The sequence below is a fragment of the Rutidosis leptorrhynchoides genome, chromosome 11 (assembly GCF_046630445.1).
Source record: "Rutidosis leptorrhynchoides isolate AG116_Rl617_1_P2 chromosome 11, CSIRO_AGI_Rlap_v1, whole genome shotgun sequence".
Taxonomy (NCBI): Eukaryota; Viridiplantae; Streptophyta; class Magnoliopsida; order Asterales; family Asteraceae; genus Rutidosis; species Rutidosis leptorrhynchoides.
In genome coordinates, this window is record NC_092343.1 from 120,566,681 (window position 1) to 120,580,753 (window position 14,073).

The 14,073-nt window shown below is 34.2% G+C and overlaps 1 non-coding gene across 1 annotated transcript; it reads left to right on the forward strand.

The window, feature by feature from the left end:
• Positions 1-4,542: 4,542 nt before the first annotated feature.
• Positions 4,543-4,649, forward strand: LOC139878888 (small nucleolar RNA R71). The gene has a single exon (XR_011769749.1). It is a non-coding gene; the product is annotated as a small nucleolar RNA R71 (small nucleolar RNA).
• The last annotated feature ends 9,424 nt before the right edge of the window (positions 4,650-14,073 follow it).

Consider the following 14,073-nt stretch of genomic DNA (forward strand, 5'->3'; position numbering starts at 1 on the left):
TAGCAATATCCTCCCAATATGTAAATTATTTAGTTGTAATTGTCCTATTTTAAGTTGTAATCGTTTATATTAAATAAGTGCGAAGACAAAAGGCGAAAACGACGATTTGAAGACGCAAATGACCAAAAAGCTCAAATGTACAAGATACAATCCAAGTGGTTCAATTTATTGATAAGAAACGTCTAAAAATGACAAAAGTACAAGTTGCGGAATGCAAAGTACAAAATATTAAATTATACAAAAGGACGTTCGAAAATCCGGAACCGGGACATGAGTCTACTCTCAACGCACGACACAACGGTGCAAAAATTACAAGTCAACTATGCACATAAATAAAATATAATATTTAAATAATTCTTAAAATTATTTATATATTATATTATTATTTAATTACGTCGACAAGCTAAGATCCAAAAAATTGTGAGCTGAAAAATCAAACTCCACGACTCGCGGAGTTTGAAGGCCAAAAACTCCACGACTCGCGGAGTTGTCAGAAATCAAAACGCCTATAAAAGGCCATGCATTCGTTCGATAAAAATAATAAATAATAATAATAATACTCTGTAATAAATAAATAAATAAATATATATATAATATATATAGTATAGGGTAGTTTTAGATTAGATTAGTTCGGGTTATGTAAAGGTTATTTTACGGGTTTTTGAAGTCGAAATTTTGTCCGTGTACCACTACGCGATAAATAATCAATGTAAGCTATGTTCTCCTTTTTAAATTAATGTCTCGTACTTAAGTTATTATTATGCTTATTTAAGACAAAGTAATCATGATGTTGGGCTAAAATACTAAAATTGGGTAATTGGGCTTTGTACTATAATTGAGGTTTGGACAAAAGAACGACACTTGTGGAAATTAGACTATGGCCTATTAATGGGCTTTATATTTGTTTAACTAAATGATAGTTTTTTAATTTTAATATAAAGATTTACAATTGGACGTCCCTATAAATAACCATATACACTCGATCGGACACGATGGGCGGGGTATTTATATGTACGAATAATCGTTCATTTAACCGGACACGGGAATGGATTAATAGTCTATGGACTTATTAAAACAGGGGTGAAATTATGTACAAGGACACTTGGCGTAATTGTTAACAAAGTATTAAAACCTTGGGTTACACGCAGTCGATATCCTGGTGTAATTATTAAACAAAGTATTAAGACCTTGTTACAGTTTAAGTCCCCAATTAGTTGGAATATTTGACTTCGGGTATAAGGATAATTTGACGAGGACACTCGCATTTTATATTTATGACTGATGGACTGTTATGGACAAAAACCAGACGGGCATATTAAATAATCCAGGACAAAGGACAATTAACCCATGGGCATAAAACCAAAATCAACACGTCAAACATCATGATTACGGAAGTTTAAATAAGCATAATTGTTTTATTGTATTTTTCATCGTACTTTTATTTACTCGCTATTTTATTTAACGTCATTTATTTATTGTCATTTATTTTTCGCTACTTTAATTATCGTCATTTATATTTTGCATTAGGTTTTAATTGTAACTTAAAATATAAATCGACAAACCGGTCATTAAACGGTAAACCCCCTTTTTATATATTATTATATATATATATATTTATATATTTTGTACAAATATAGTTGTTTAAAAATATAGGGTGCAATAAGCCCTCTCCCTGTGGAACGAACCGAACTTACTAAAAACTATACTACTCTACGATTAGGTACACTGCCTATAGTGTTGTAGCAAGATTTAGGTATATCCATTTTGTAAATAAATAATTAAAACTTGTGTAGTTTGTATCACTTTTCGTAGTAAAATATAGTACTATCACGTACCCCCAAGCTACCACATCAACTAGATTGTTGGTTTAGTGGAATGTTGTTAGGAAAGGTGGCTGCACTTTTAGGATTTGTAGGTTTGGTTGCTTGTTTAGGGTTTGTGGTATTAGGGTTTGTAGTATTTTCTGTGCGGTTAGGGTTAGGGTTAGCCGATGAAGATGGCACCCATTTCTGTTTGTAAACTGGATGATGTGTGTTTGGATTACCAAAATGGTGGATCAGGTTTCTTGCAAACGAGTGATTATTAGTGAGTTTTGTGTTGCCTTTTCGCCTTCTTTCAACCAAAGTCCAAACCTCATCAGCCGAGGGATTAGGAAAAGTCGATGGGGGATTGTGATTATTATGATTGTTATATTGACGGGATGATTGCGCAGGTAGTGGACGGAGACGACGACGGCGGCCAACAGTGGCCGGAGTAAAAGGCGAGGTTGGAATTTTAAACGCCATATTAGATTGGAGATAGATTGGACAAGGTTTTGATTAGAAAAAAGATTGCAGATGAAAAAAAAGATTGATTGGAAGAGATCGATTACTGTTTGAAATGGATTTAGAGAAGTTGCTTATGGTTGCCGGAAAATTTTTCTGGAAAGTTCATTGTCGCCTTGCCGGAAGAACTCAAATGTACAGATAATTGCTCAAATCAATACAGGTAATGAGGTGAGAAATTGGTTGATTGAAATACAAATCGAGAAGCCATTGAAGAAAGAGGAAAAAGAGATCTGATGATATTATTTGTTTTTTTTGTATCCACACATGGCTAACGATAACATGTAGATATTTTTTTTAAGAGGTTCTAGGAAGGAATTAAAGGAATTAAAACAAAAATTACCTGATTTGATGTACTGATTGAAATACTGAAGTTTGAAATGATGATATGGACTTACTATCAGAAACTAGAAAATGATGAGATGGAGTTAACAATCATAATTCTTAACTTGTGATTGACGATTGATCTTGTTAATCACCCTTGATTGATCTTAGATGTTAATCGGATTTGCATATACAGAGGAGATAAGATGTATGTGAATCTATAGTTTGAATATAATAACATTTATCATCTGCAGATTGCTGTTGTTGCATGGCTCTATCAACAGAAAAGGTAACACTCTCGTCCTCTATACTTAGGGTCAGTTTCTTACCAAACACGTCTATTATTGCTTTAGCCGTGTTTAAGAATGGTCTTTCTAATATGAGAGGAACTCGAGAATCTTCTTCCATGTCCAGAATAACAAAATCTACTGGAAATACTAAAGTACCAACTTTAACTAGCATGTTCTCCATTATCCCTCTAGGATATTTTACTGATCGATCGGCTAGTTGTATGCTTATTCTTGTTTGTTTCAATTCTCCAAGGTCTAGTTTAGCGTATAGTGAATACGGCATTAAATTTATAGTAGCACCTAAGTCTGCCAATGCCTCTATTGAACTAAGACTACCCAAAAAACATGGAATTGTGAAACTTCCTGGATCAGAGAGTTTTTCTGGTAGTTTATTCAACAGTACTGCAGAACAATTAGCATTCATAGTAACAGTCGAGAGTTCTTCCATTTTCTTTCTATTTGTGATTAGATCTTTCAGGAATTTAGCATATCTTTTCATTCCTGAAATCACATCAATGAAAGGAAGATTGACATTTATTTGTTTAAACATATCCAAGAATTTGGATTGCTCGGCTTCAAATCTTTCTTTTCTCATTTTACTCGGGTAAGGAAGTGGTGGTTGGTATGGTTTAACATAAGGTTTCGCCTTAACTGTGTAATCTTCATTAACCTTTTCAACTATCGGTTCTGTTTCCTTATCTTGCTCAGATTGTGGTGCATGTGTAGTAGGAATAGAGTCATCAAAAATTACAGGTATTTCAGGTGGTTTGAGTGTAATACCACTTCTTGTGGTAATGGCTTTAGCTGTTTCATTTCGGGGGTTAGCATTTGTATCGCTGGGTAGACTCCCTGGTTTTCTTTCACCTATCAACCTTACTAGGTTGCTCACTTCTTGTTCCAGATTTTGGATAGAAGCTTGTTGATTTCTAAATGTTTGAGCATTTTGTTCATTGGTTTGTTTCTGAGATGTGAAAAAATGTGTTTGAGATTCAACTAGCTTCGACATCATATCTTCTAAATTTGGCTTTTTATCATCGGTTTGTGGTGGTTTATTTGGAAAAATAGGTCTTTACTGGTTGTAAGTATTATTAGATACTTGTTGATTGGTAGGACCTTGTTGGTTGTTGTATGGAACATTTCGGTTATAATTATGATTTTGATTGTAGTTTGGTCTTGGCGATTGATAATTATTCTGATAATTATTTCCAGGTCTTTGGTTTATGTATGAAACATTCTCTCTTTGTTCCATTATTTGTTCAATACTGAGACAATCTTTTGTCAAATGTGGTCCTCTACACTGCTCACAACTAATGCGTATTGCGTGAATATCTTTAGTCATCTTTTCCATTCGTCTTTCGAAAGCATCTAACTTTGCGAAAATGGAATCAAAGTCATGGCTAGAATTGGCTCTAGCCGCTTTAGATGATCTAACGATATCTTTTTCTTGATGCCACTCATGTGAGTGGGAGGTTGTGTTATCAACAATTTTGTAAGCTTCAGTTGCGGTTTTCTTCATAATGGAACCACCAGCTGCTATGTCGATGTCTTTTCGTGTAGTAGTGTTGCATTCTTGGTAGAATATTTGTACTATTTGATAAGTGTTTAAACCATGTTGAGGACATCCTCTCAACAACTTTTCAAATCTTGTCCACGCTTCATATAAAGTTTCATTTGGCTTCTGTGTGAAAGTAACAATTTCTCCTTGAAGTCTCACGGCTTTAGATGCCGGAAAGAATCTTTTAAGAAATTTCTCAACTAAAACATCCCATGTGTCAATCGCCCCTTCAAGTAACGATTCTAACTAATCTTTGGCTTCTCCCTTTAAAGTCCAGGGAAATAACATGAGATAGATCTGTTCATCCTCAACTTCTCTGATTTTAAATAGAGTACAGATCCAATTAAAGGTACGAAGATGTTCGTTTGGATCTTCCTTCGGCGTACCACTAAATTGGCATTGATTAGTTACCATGTGTAGGATTTGTCCTTTGATTTCATAATCTGGCGCATTAATATCCGGTTGAGTAATGGCATGACCTTGGCCAGTGCGTGTGGCTCTCATTCGATCTTCCATACTTAGAGGTTCCTGATTTTCTATGATTGAATTGGTTGAATCTGAATCACTAGAGGATTCTGATTTAATGGTTTCTTCCTCGACAATCTCTGGTTGAATGATTTGTGGTTCAGGAGGAATGATTAGTGGTTCAGGATCTCTGAATTGTCCTTGAATATCCTCCGGGTTCTCAATTGTGAGGTCGGGTTCAAAATATGGATTATCGGAAATTTGAATTGGAGTACTTGGTCGACTAGATGTCGATTCTAAAGAAAAATGAACGGTGACAATATTGGCTAGATGTCTTGATCGAGTTACAGGAGCTGAACGTATGAAAGGTGGTGAACGTTTTGCTCGGTGCATTCACTGAATATCCTATTAGTTATAAAAAAAATTATATAAGTTATCAAATTAATAGACTTTTCTGATTTTGCCCACGTTTCGAATAGCCAATAAATGCAGCAGGTAGTCAGGACCCTTTAAATCGGAAGCCCACAACTCGCCACTAACAAATCCAACTATTACTACGAATCAGAAAATTTTGGATGTCTATCAATTTAACCGCTTAAAATAATTTTTCGTCAAAATTTAAAGAAAATAAAGAAAATTCTATGTCCTAGAAACTAGAGCGTCGAGAAATAAGAGAGAAAAAACGTCGAAAAAACGTCGAAAATTAAAAGGTCAAAAAATAAGCGTCGAAAAACAAAAATAAGAAAATAAAGCGTCGAAACTTAGAATTCTAAAAACTTAAGACTAAAAGTTGCATCTAAAGGTATTAAAGCTTAAAGGAATTCTATATCCAACACGGTAATAACTTAAATAGGCACTAAAATCTATTAAATATTAAAGCGATAAGTGACGTCGTACAATTCTAAAGCGTCTAAATCTTAATCTAAAGAAAAAGCACTTCAGGGATTTTATGGCAAAGCCTAAAAATCTAGAAATATAAAATAACTATGGCAAAATACTAAGTTTAAAACTAATTACGAACGATAAAAATACAAAATACAAATAAAAGATTAAAATATACAATTTATAAAAAGAGACAAAAAATGATAAAATTACTTATTTTTATAAAAATATTATTTTTATATTATTATTTTATAAAAGTATTAATTTATATATTAATAAAACTAATTAACACTTAATATACAAAATTAAATAAAACTAAAACTAATTATTAAATAACTAAACCCTAATTTGGTTTAATGATAATAATAATTAATAATACTCCGTAATTAATGCTGTACGAGGATCAGGTCAGGCGTGTCAGACCTTTCCATGCGGTCGCATGGCCTTAATACTCCATTCTCATGCAGTCGCATGAGAAGCAGGTTCAGATCAATGCAGGTTCAAATTTTGCAGGCTCAGATTTTTTTTTTTAATAATAATTTTAATAACCTATTTCTGATATTAATTTATATAAAATATTATATGACTTTACTTAAAACTAAAAAAAAATTACTTATTAGTTTTTATAACTCAAAAAAATACAAACTAAAAAAAATATAGATATATATACTTTTTCTTTTTTTTATGTTTTTGTATTTTTATATTTAAAACTTATATAAATATATTTTTACAAAAATAACTTAAAAACTAATTTTTTTATAGCGTTTCGCTTCGGCGTGGAGTGTTCTCCGGCAGCGGCGCCAAAAATACTTGATGTGTGCGAGGTGTAGTACGAAATAGATTATTTTTTACTACGAAATACTATTAAATACGATACAATTTACACAAGTTATTTATTTATTTATTGAATGGGATATACCTAAACCTTGCTACAACACTTATAGGCAGTGTACCTAATCGTAGAGTAGTGTAGTTTTTAGTAAGTCCGGTTCGTTCCACAGGGAGCTAGCTGAGTTTAACGCTATATATATATATATATATATATATATATATATATATATATATATATATATATATATATATATATATATATATATATATATATATATATATATATAAACTATATTTGTATCAATATATATATATATATATATATATATATATATATAAGTAATATTATTATTATTATAAAAAGGGGGTTTTACCGTTTAATGACCGGTTTGTCGATTTTGAGTCTTAAGTCACAATTAAAATCTAATGTAAAATATTAAATATAAATACAACTTAATTTAAAGCGTAAAGTAAATGACGATAAATAAAAGTGCGATAAAATAAAAGTGCGATAATTAAAAGTGCAATAATTTAAAGTACGTTAAATAAAATGACGATAAATAAAGTGAGATGAGATATAAAATAAAGGAATTATGCGTATTTAAACTTCTGTAATCATGATGTTCGACGTGTTGATTTTAATTTATTACCATGGGTTAATTGTCCTTTGTCCTGGATTATTCGATATGTCCATCTGGTTTTTGTCCATAACAGTCCATCGGTCATAAATATAAAGTGCGAGTGTCCTCGTCAAATTACCCTTATACCCGAAGTCAAATATTCCAACTAATTGGGGACTTAAACTGTAACAAGGTCTTAATACTTTGTTAATGATTACACCAGGTTATCGACTGCATGTAACCCAAGGTTTTAATACGTTGCTAACAATTACACCAAGTGTCCTTGTATGTAATCCACCCCTGTTGTAGTGAGTCCATTGACTATTAATCCATCCCCGTGTCCGGTCAAATGAACGATTATTAATATTTATAAATATCCCGCCCATCGTGTCCGATCGAGTGTATGTGGTTATTTATAATTACCTCAAATTGTAAATCTCTATATTAAATTAACGAACTATCATTCAGTTAAACAAATATAAATCCCATTAATAGCCCATAGTCCAATTTCCACAAGTATCGATCTTTTGTCCAAACCCCAATTATGGTCCGAAGCACAATAACCCAGTTTTAATATTTAGTCCAACATCACGATTACTTCAGCTTAAATAAACATAATAATAATTTAGCTACGGGACATTAATTTAAAAAGGTTGAACATAACTTACAATGAGTATTAATCGCGTAGTGTTACACGGACAGAAATTCGACTTACAAACTTAAAAAATTTGCCACTATAACCTTATTATTATTAACTTAATATTAAAATTATAATAAAATATAAATATAAATATATTGAGAGAGAGTAAGAGATCAGTTGATGAAGGTGTCTTGAATTCGGCAGAAAACGTTCCAATTTATAGCACTTGGCCACTCTTTTCTTCCCATGCGATCGCATGGAGATAAGGCAGCCAGGCCATGCGATCGCATGGCCTCCTGATCCAGCTCACAATCACTTGTCTTCTTGTTTGCCGATGGTTTTTAATAATATAATATAATATATAATTTTATATAATTATATATATATTATATTATATTATATTCATGTGCATAGTTGACTTGTAATTTTAGCTCCGTTGCGTCGCGCGTTGACAGTTGGTTCATGTCCCGGTTCCGAATTTTCGAACGTCCTTTCGTACAATTTAATATCTTGTACTTTGCGTTTTGCGGCTTGTACTCTTGTAATTTCTAGACATTTCTCATCAATAAATTGAACCACTTGGATTGTACTTTGTACTTTTTAGCGTTTTGGTCGTTTGCGTCTTCAAATCGTCGAATCTGTCTTTTGTCTTCACCTGTTAATAATTAAACGAATATCACTTAGAAATAGAACAATTGTAACTAAAAGCTTATCTTTCTTGAAGGATAATGCTATGAAATATATGTTCGTTTTTAGCATTATCAGCGACTGCCGACACCATCATCTTAGTACAACACAACTAACTTAACATTGGAGTTAGAGAAGAGCGTGTGACCATCAATATCCGAGAAGCTATGAAGCAACCGAGTAACACTGATGATGATGAGTGATATGCCTTTGAACATGTTGACCTTTATGTGCATGATGAACTTGAAAAACTTTTAAAGGTTGATACTTTGGAGTTCGACCAAACTTGTGATAATGAGATTGTGGATTTAGAGGCCGATTTTAAGGAACTAATGAATGTTAATGTTGATGATTTTGAAAGTAAAGATGAGACCATTCGGGAAGAGCCATTTGCGTCCATCCCTCATGAAGATAGATTTCGAATCAAGTCTTCTTGGGAGGAGCCTCAGACTCTTGAGCTTAAAGAACTCCCCGAACATCTTGAATATGCATATCTTAAGGAAGAAAACCAAATCTCGGTGATTATCTCTTCGAAACTCACCAAAGACCAAAAGACCTGACTTGTCTCGTTACTTAAGTCCCACCATAAGGCCATAGCATGGAAAACTACGGACATCCTGGGGATCAATCCATCATATTGCACACACAAAATCCTCATGGAGGAGAACTACAAACCGGTTGTCCAACGACAACGAAGACTTAACCCAAACATGAAAGAGGTTGTCAAGAAGGAAGTGATCAAAATTTTAGACGCGGGGCTTATTTATCCAATATCCAACTCGCCATGGGTGAGCCCCGTCCAAGTGGTGCCCAAAAAGGGTGGGACTACAGTGATCTTAAACGACCAAAATGAACTTGTCCCAACCCGAACCATCACGGGATGGCGCGTATGCATTGATTATAGACGTCTAAATGATGCAACACGAAAAGACCATTTCTCACTCCCCTACATCGATCAAATGATTGAACGTTTAAGCGGTAGAGAATTCTATTGCTTTCTCGACGGGTTTTTGGGATACTTCCAAATTCCGATAGACCCCGAGGATCAATAAAAGTTGACCTTTACATGTCCCTATGGTACATTTGCGTATCAGAGGATGCCTTTTGGGCTATGCAATGCCCTAGGGACATTCCAACGATGTATGCTTGCTATTTTTTTGGATATGGTTGAGATATTATGGAGGTTTTCATGGATGATTTTTCGGTATTCAGAGATTCATTCGATCATTGTCTTAAAAATCTTGATAAAATGTTAACACGTTGTGAAAATGCAAATTTGGTTCTTAATTGGGAAAAATGCCACTTCATGGTTAACGAGGGGATAGTTTTGGAACATAAAATTTCTAAGGCATTAATTGAGGTTGATAAGGCTAAAATTAGTGTGATAAAAGATTTACCTAGACCATCGGATGTAAAGGCCATCCGAAGTTTTCTTGGGCATGCGGGGTTTTATAGACGATTCATAAAAGATTTTTTAAAAATAGCCCGCCTATGACCAAATTGTTAGAAAAGGACCAACATTTCTTGTTTGATGATGAATGCATCGAGACATTCAATTTGTTGAAGGAAAAGTTAGTTAACCCACCTATTCTTATCTCTCCCGATTGGGACAAAGATTTTGAATTGATGTGCGATGCGAGCGATTATGCACTAGGTGCGGTTCTTAGTCAAAGAGTTGACCAACACTTTAAACAGATTTACTATGAAAGAAAAACCCTAAATGGGACCCAATTGAACTACACCACTACCGAGAAAGAGCTTCTTGCAGTAGTATTTGCTTTAGATACGTTTCGATCTTATCTGGTACTTTCAAAGACAACCGTCTACACGGAACACTCCGTGCTAAAGTACCTTTTTCAAAAGCAAGATGCAAAGCATCGTTTGATTCGTTGGGTGCTACTTTTGTAAGAGTTTGATATAGAAATTAAGGATAAAAAGGGAGCCGAAAATGTGGTGGCCGACCATTTGTCGAGGTTAAACAACCCGGGACTCCAACCTTTAGATGAGACCAAAATTAGGAACACATTCCTGGATGAACACTTAATGAGAATCGACCTAATTGATGAAGTCCCATGGTTTGCCGACTATGAAAACTATTTAGTGTCAAATGTTTTACGAAAAGGTTTGTCCTATCAATAAAAGAAAAAAAAATTCAACGATTTACGATATTATTTTTGGGATGACCCACACTTTTTCCGCATTGGGGCGGATCAAGTAATTAGGAGATGCGTTTATGGGCAAGAGGCCCGGGATATTTAAAGAAGTTGTCATAATGGACCAGCGGGGGGCCACTTTGGTCCAAATCACACCGTGAAAAAGGTTTTCGATTCGGGGTTTTATTGGCCCACTATCTTCAAGGATGCACACGATTTAGTTAAGCGATGTGATTCATGCCAAAGGTCGGGATCCATCTCCAAAAGGGATGAGATGCCCCAAACCAGCATTCAAATATGCGAGGTGTTTGACGTTGGGGTTTAGATTTCATGGGACCATTCCCGAACTCGAATAAGTGTGTTTATATTTTGGTGGTGTTAGATTATGTCTCGAAATGGGCCGTGGCTAAAGCCTTGCCAATAAATGATGCGAGAGTAGTTATTAAGTTTTTAAAAGGGTTGTTTGCTAGGTTTGGTGTGCCAAAAGCATTGATCTCGGATCGAGGGACACATTTTGCTAATAGCCTTATGGAGAGAGTCATGGAAAAATATGGTGTAAACCATCATTTTTCGACCCCTTACCACCCCCAAACTAGCGATCAAGTTGAGAATACTAATCGGGCCTTAAAAGGATTTTGGAGAAGACGGTTAGTAATAACCCTAAGATTTGGTCAACCAAACTAGATGAAGCATTGTGGGCGTTTAGAACCGCTTACAAGACACCCATGGGAACTACACCTTTTCGTCTAGTGTATGGGAAGGCATGTCATATTCCGGTTGAAGTTGAACACAAGGCATTTTTGGGCAATTAAGGAGATAAACCTAGACCTAGAAAAAGCTAAGGAAAAACGGGTGACGCAATTGCATGATTTGGAGGAGCTTAGGTTAGAGGCATATGACAACTCTCTAGTATACAAAGAGAAAACTAAGCATTGGCACGATGCTCGACTCAAAGTTCCCAAAGAATTTAATCTCAACGATAAGGTCTTAGTTTATAACTCCCGCTTTAAGTTTTCACCCGATAAGTTGAAATATAGATGGACGGGTCCATACATTGTTAAGAAAGCTTATCCTACGGGTTATGTGGAGTTATATGGGAATGAGAACACTTTTAAGGTTAATGGTCATAGATTGAAGTTTTATAGGGATGACATCAATGCTATTAAGCTTGATGACATCAAGCTCTACCCAAAATGACATCTTTGCGCTAAAACGGGTCAAGTGATAGACCCGTGAACAAAACAATCACGTTCGTGTATAATTGTTCATTTAGGATTGCATTTCATTTAGATTTTTATGATATTATGTTTTTCATGGTTTACATTTGCATATAGTTGCATTTCATGCATTTGGGTAAATTCGAAAAACGTCAAAATAGCTTTTGAATGAGTTGAAATGAATTTTAAAACTGCAAACTGCTTCAGGTACAAAAGCGACGCTTTTGTCAAAGGAGCGGCGCTTTTGGTCTTCCAAGAGCGACGCTTCTGCTTCAATAGCAGCGCTTTAACCTGTGATTTTGGACCAAAAATGGACAATAGCCAAGAACGACGCTTCTCTTTCTAAAAGCGACGCTTTTGTTTTCTTAAGAGCGACGTTCTAAGTTTGAAAAACTGGCGCTTTTGGTACTGAAGGAACGACGCTTTTACTTCAAAAGCCGCGCTCCTGTACCTGAGCTGTCAACTTTTAAAAAGGACTCAAACACTTCATTTATTCCACCCACTTCATTTATTCTCACACATTGCGACCCAAGCTCACCTACTTTGACCTCTAACATGAAATTATCATCTTTTGTGAAGATTTATTGCATTCTAATCATCATCCAACATGAGTAAAGTAAGATTCATGCTTTATTTACACTTACCTTCCATTATTTGCATTATTCTTGCCATGTTCTTATTTCTTCTTTTTTTCTAGATCTAGATGCAATTGATGATGATTATGGTAGATTGGTGTTGAATCCTTGTGATATTGCTCCAAACGAACATATATTTAGTCGCAATATCATCCCAATATGTAAAGTTTTTAGTTGTAATTGTTCTATTTTTAAGTTGTAATCGTTTAAATAAATAAATGCGAAGTCGAAGCACGAAGATTAAAGAATTGAAGAAAAAGTGCCACTAAAGCTGAAAAAGTGCCACTAAAGCCATAGTGCACTCAAAAGTGCCACTAAAAGTGAGTTAAAGACTTGCGCGAATTTTGGGAGTTAAGGAAAATAATTTTTTGTGCAACTTATAAATTGCGAAACATAAAGTACAATATATTAAAGCGTACGAAAAGACGTTTGAAAATCCGGAACCGAGACATAAACCGAGCATCATCGCGCGAGTCAACGGAGCTAAAATTACAAGTCAACTATGCACAAGAATATAATATAATATATATATAATTATATAAATTATATATATTATATTATATATTATATAAATCGAGCAGCCCACGTTTTAAATGAAGGATGGGTGCATGCCAGCCTGGCCATGAGATCGCATGGCTCTCAAAGTATGGTCAGGTCTATAAATTGGGCAGAATTTCGACGAATGAAACACACACCAATATCATATATCTCTCCCTATGTATAATTAATATATATATATATATATATATATACACATATATATATATACATATATATATACATATATATATATATATATATATATATATATATATAATATAGTTTAGTTTTATATTAGTTAGTTTGGGTAATGTAAAAGTTATTTTATGGGTTTTAAAGTCGGAACTCTGTCCCTGTAACACTACGCGATTAATAATCACTATAAGCTAAATTCTCCCTTTTTAATTATGTATCGTACTTAAGTTATTATTATGCTTATTTGAGCTAAAGTAATCGTGATGTTGGGCTAAATATTAAGACGGGGTTATTGGGCTTTGGACCATAATTGGGATTTGGACAAAAGATCGACACTTATGGAAATTGGACTATGGACTATTAATGGGCTTTATATTAACTAAATGATATCTCGTTAATTTAATATAGAGATTTATAATTTGACGTATTTATATATAACCACATACGCTTGACTGGGTACGATGAGCGGGATATTTATAAATACGAATAATTGTTCATTTGACCGGACACGGGGATGGATTAATAGTCAATGGACTCATTAAAACAGTGGTGGATTACATTCAAGGGTAATTGGTGTAATTGTTAACAAAGTATTAAAACCTTGGATTACACGCAGTCGATAACCTGGCATAATCATTAACAAAGTATTAAGACCTTGTTACAGTTTAAATCCCCAATTAGTTGGAATACTTGACTTCGGAAATATGGTTAATTT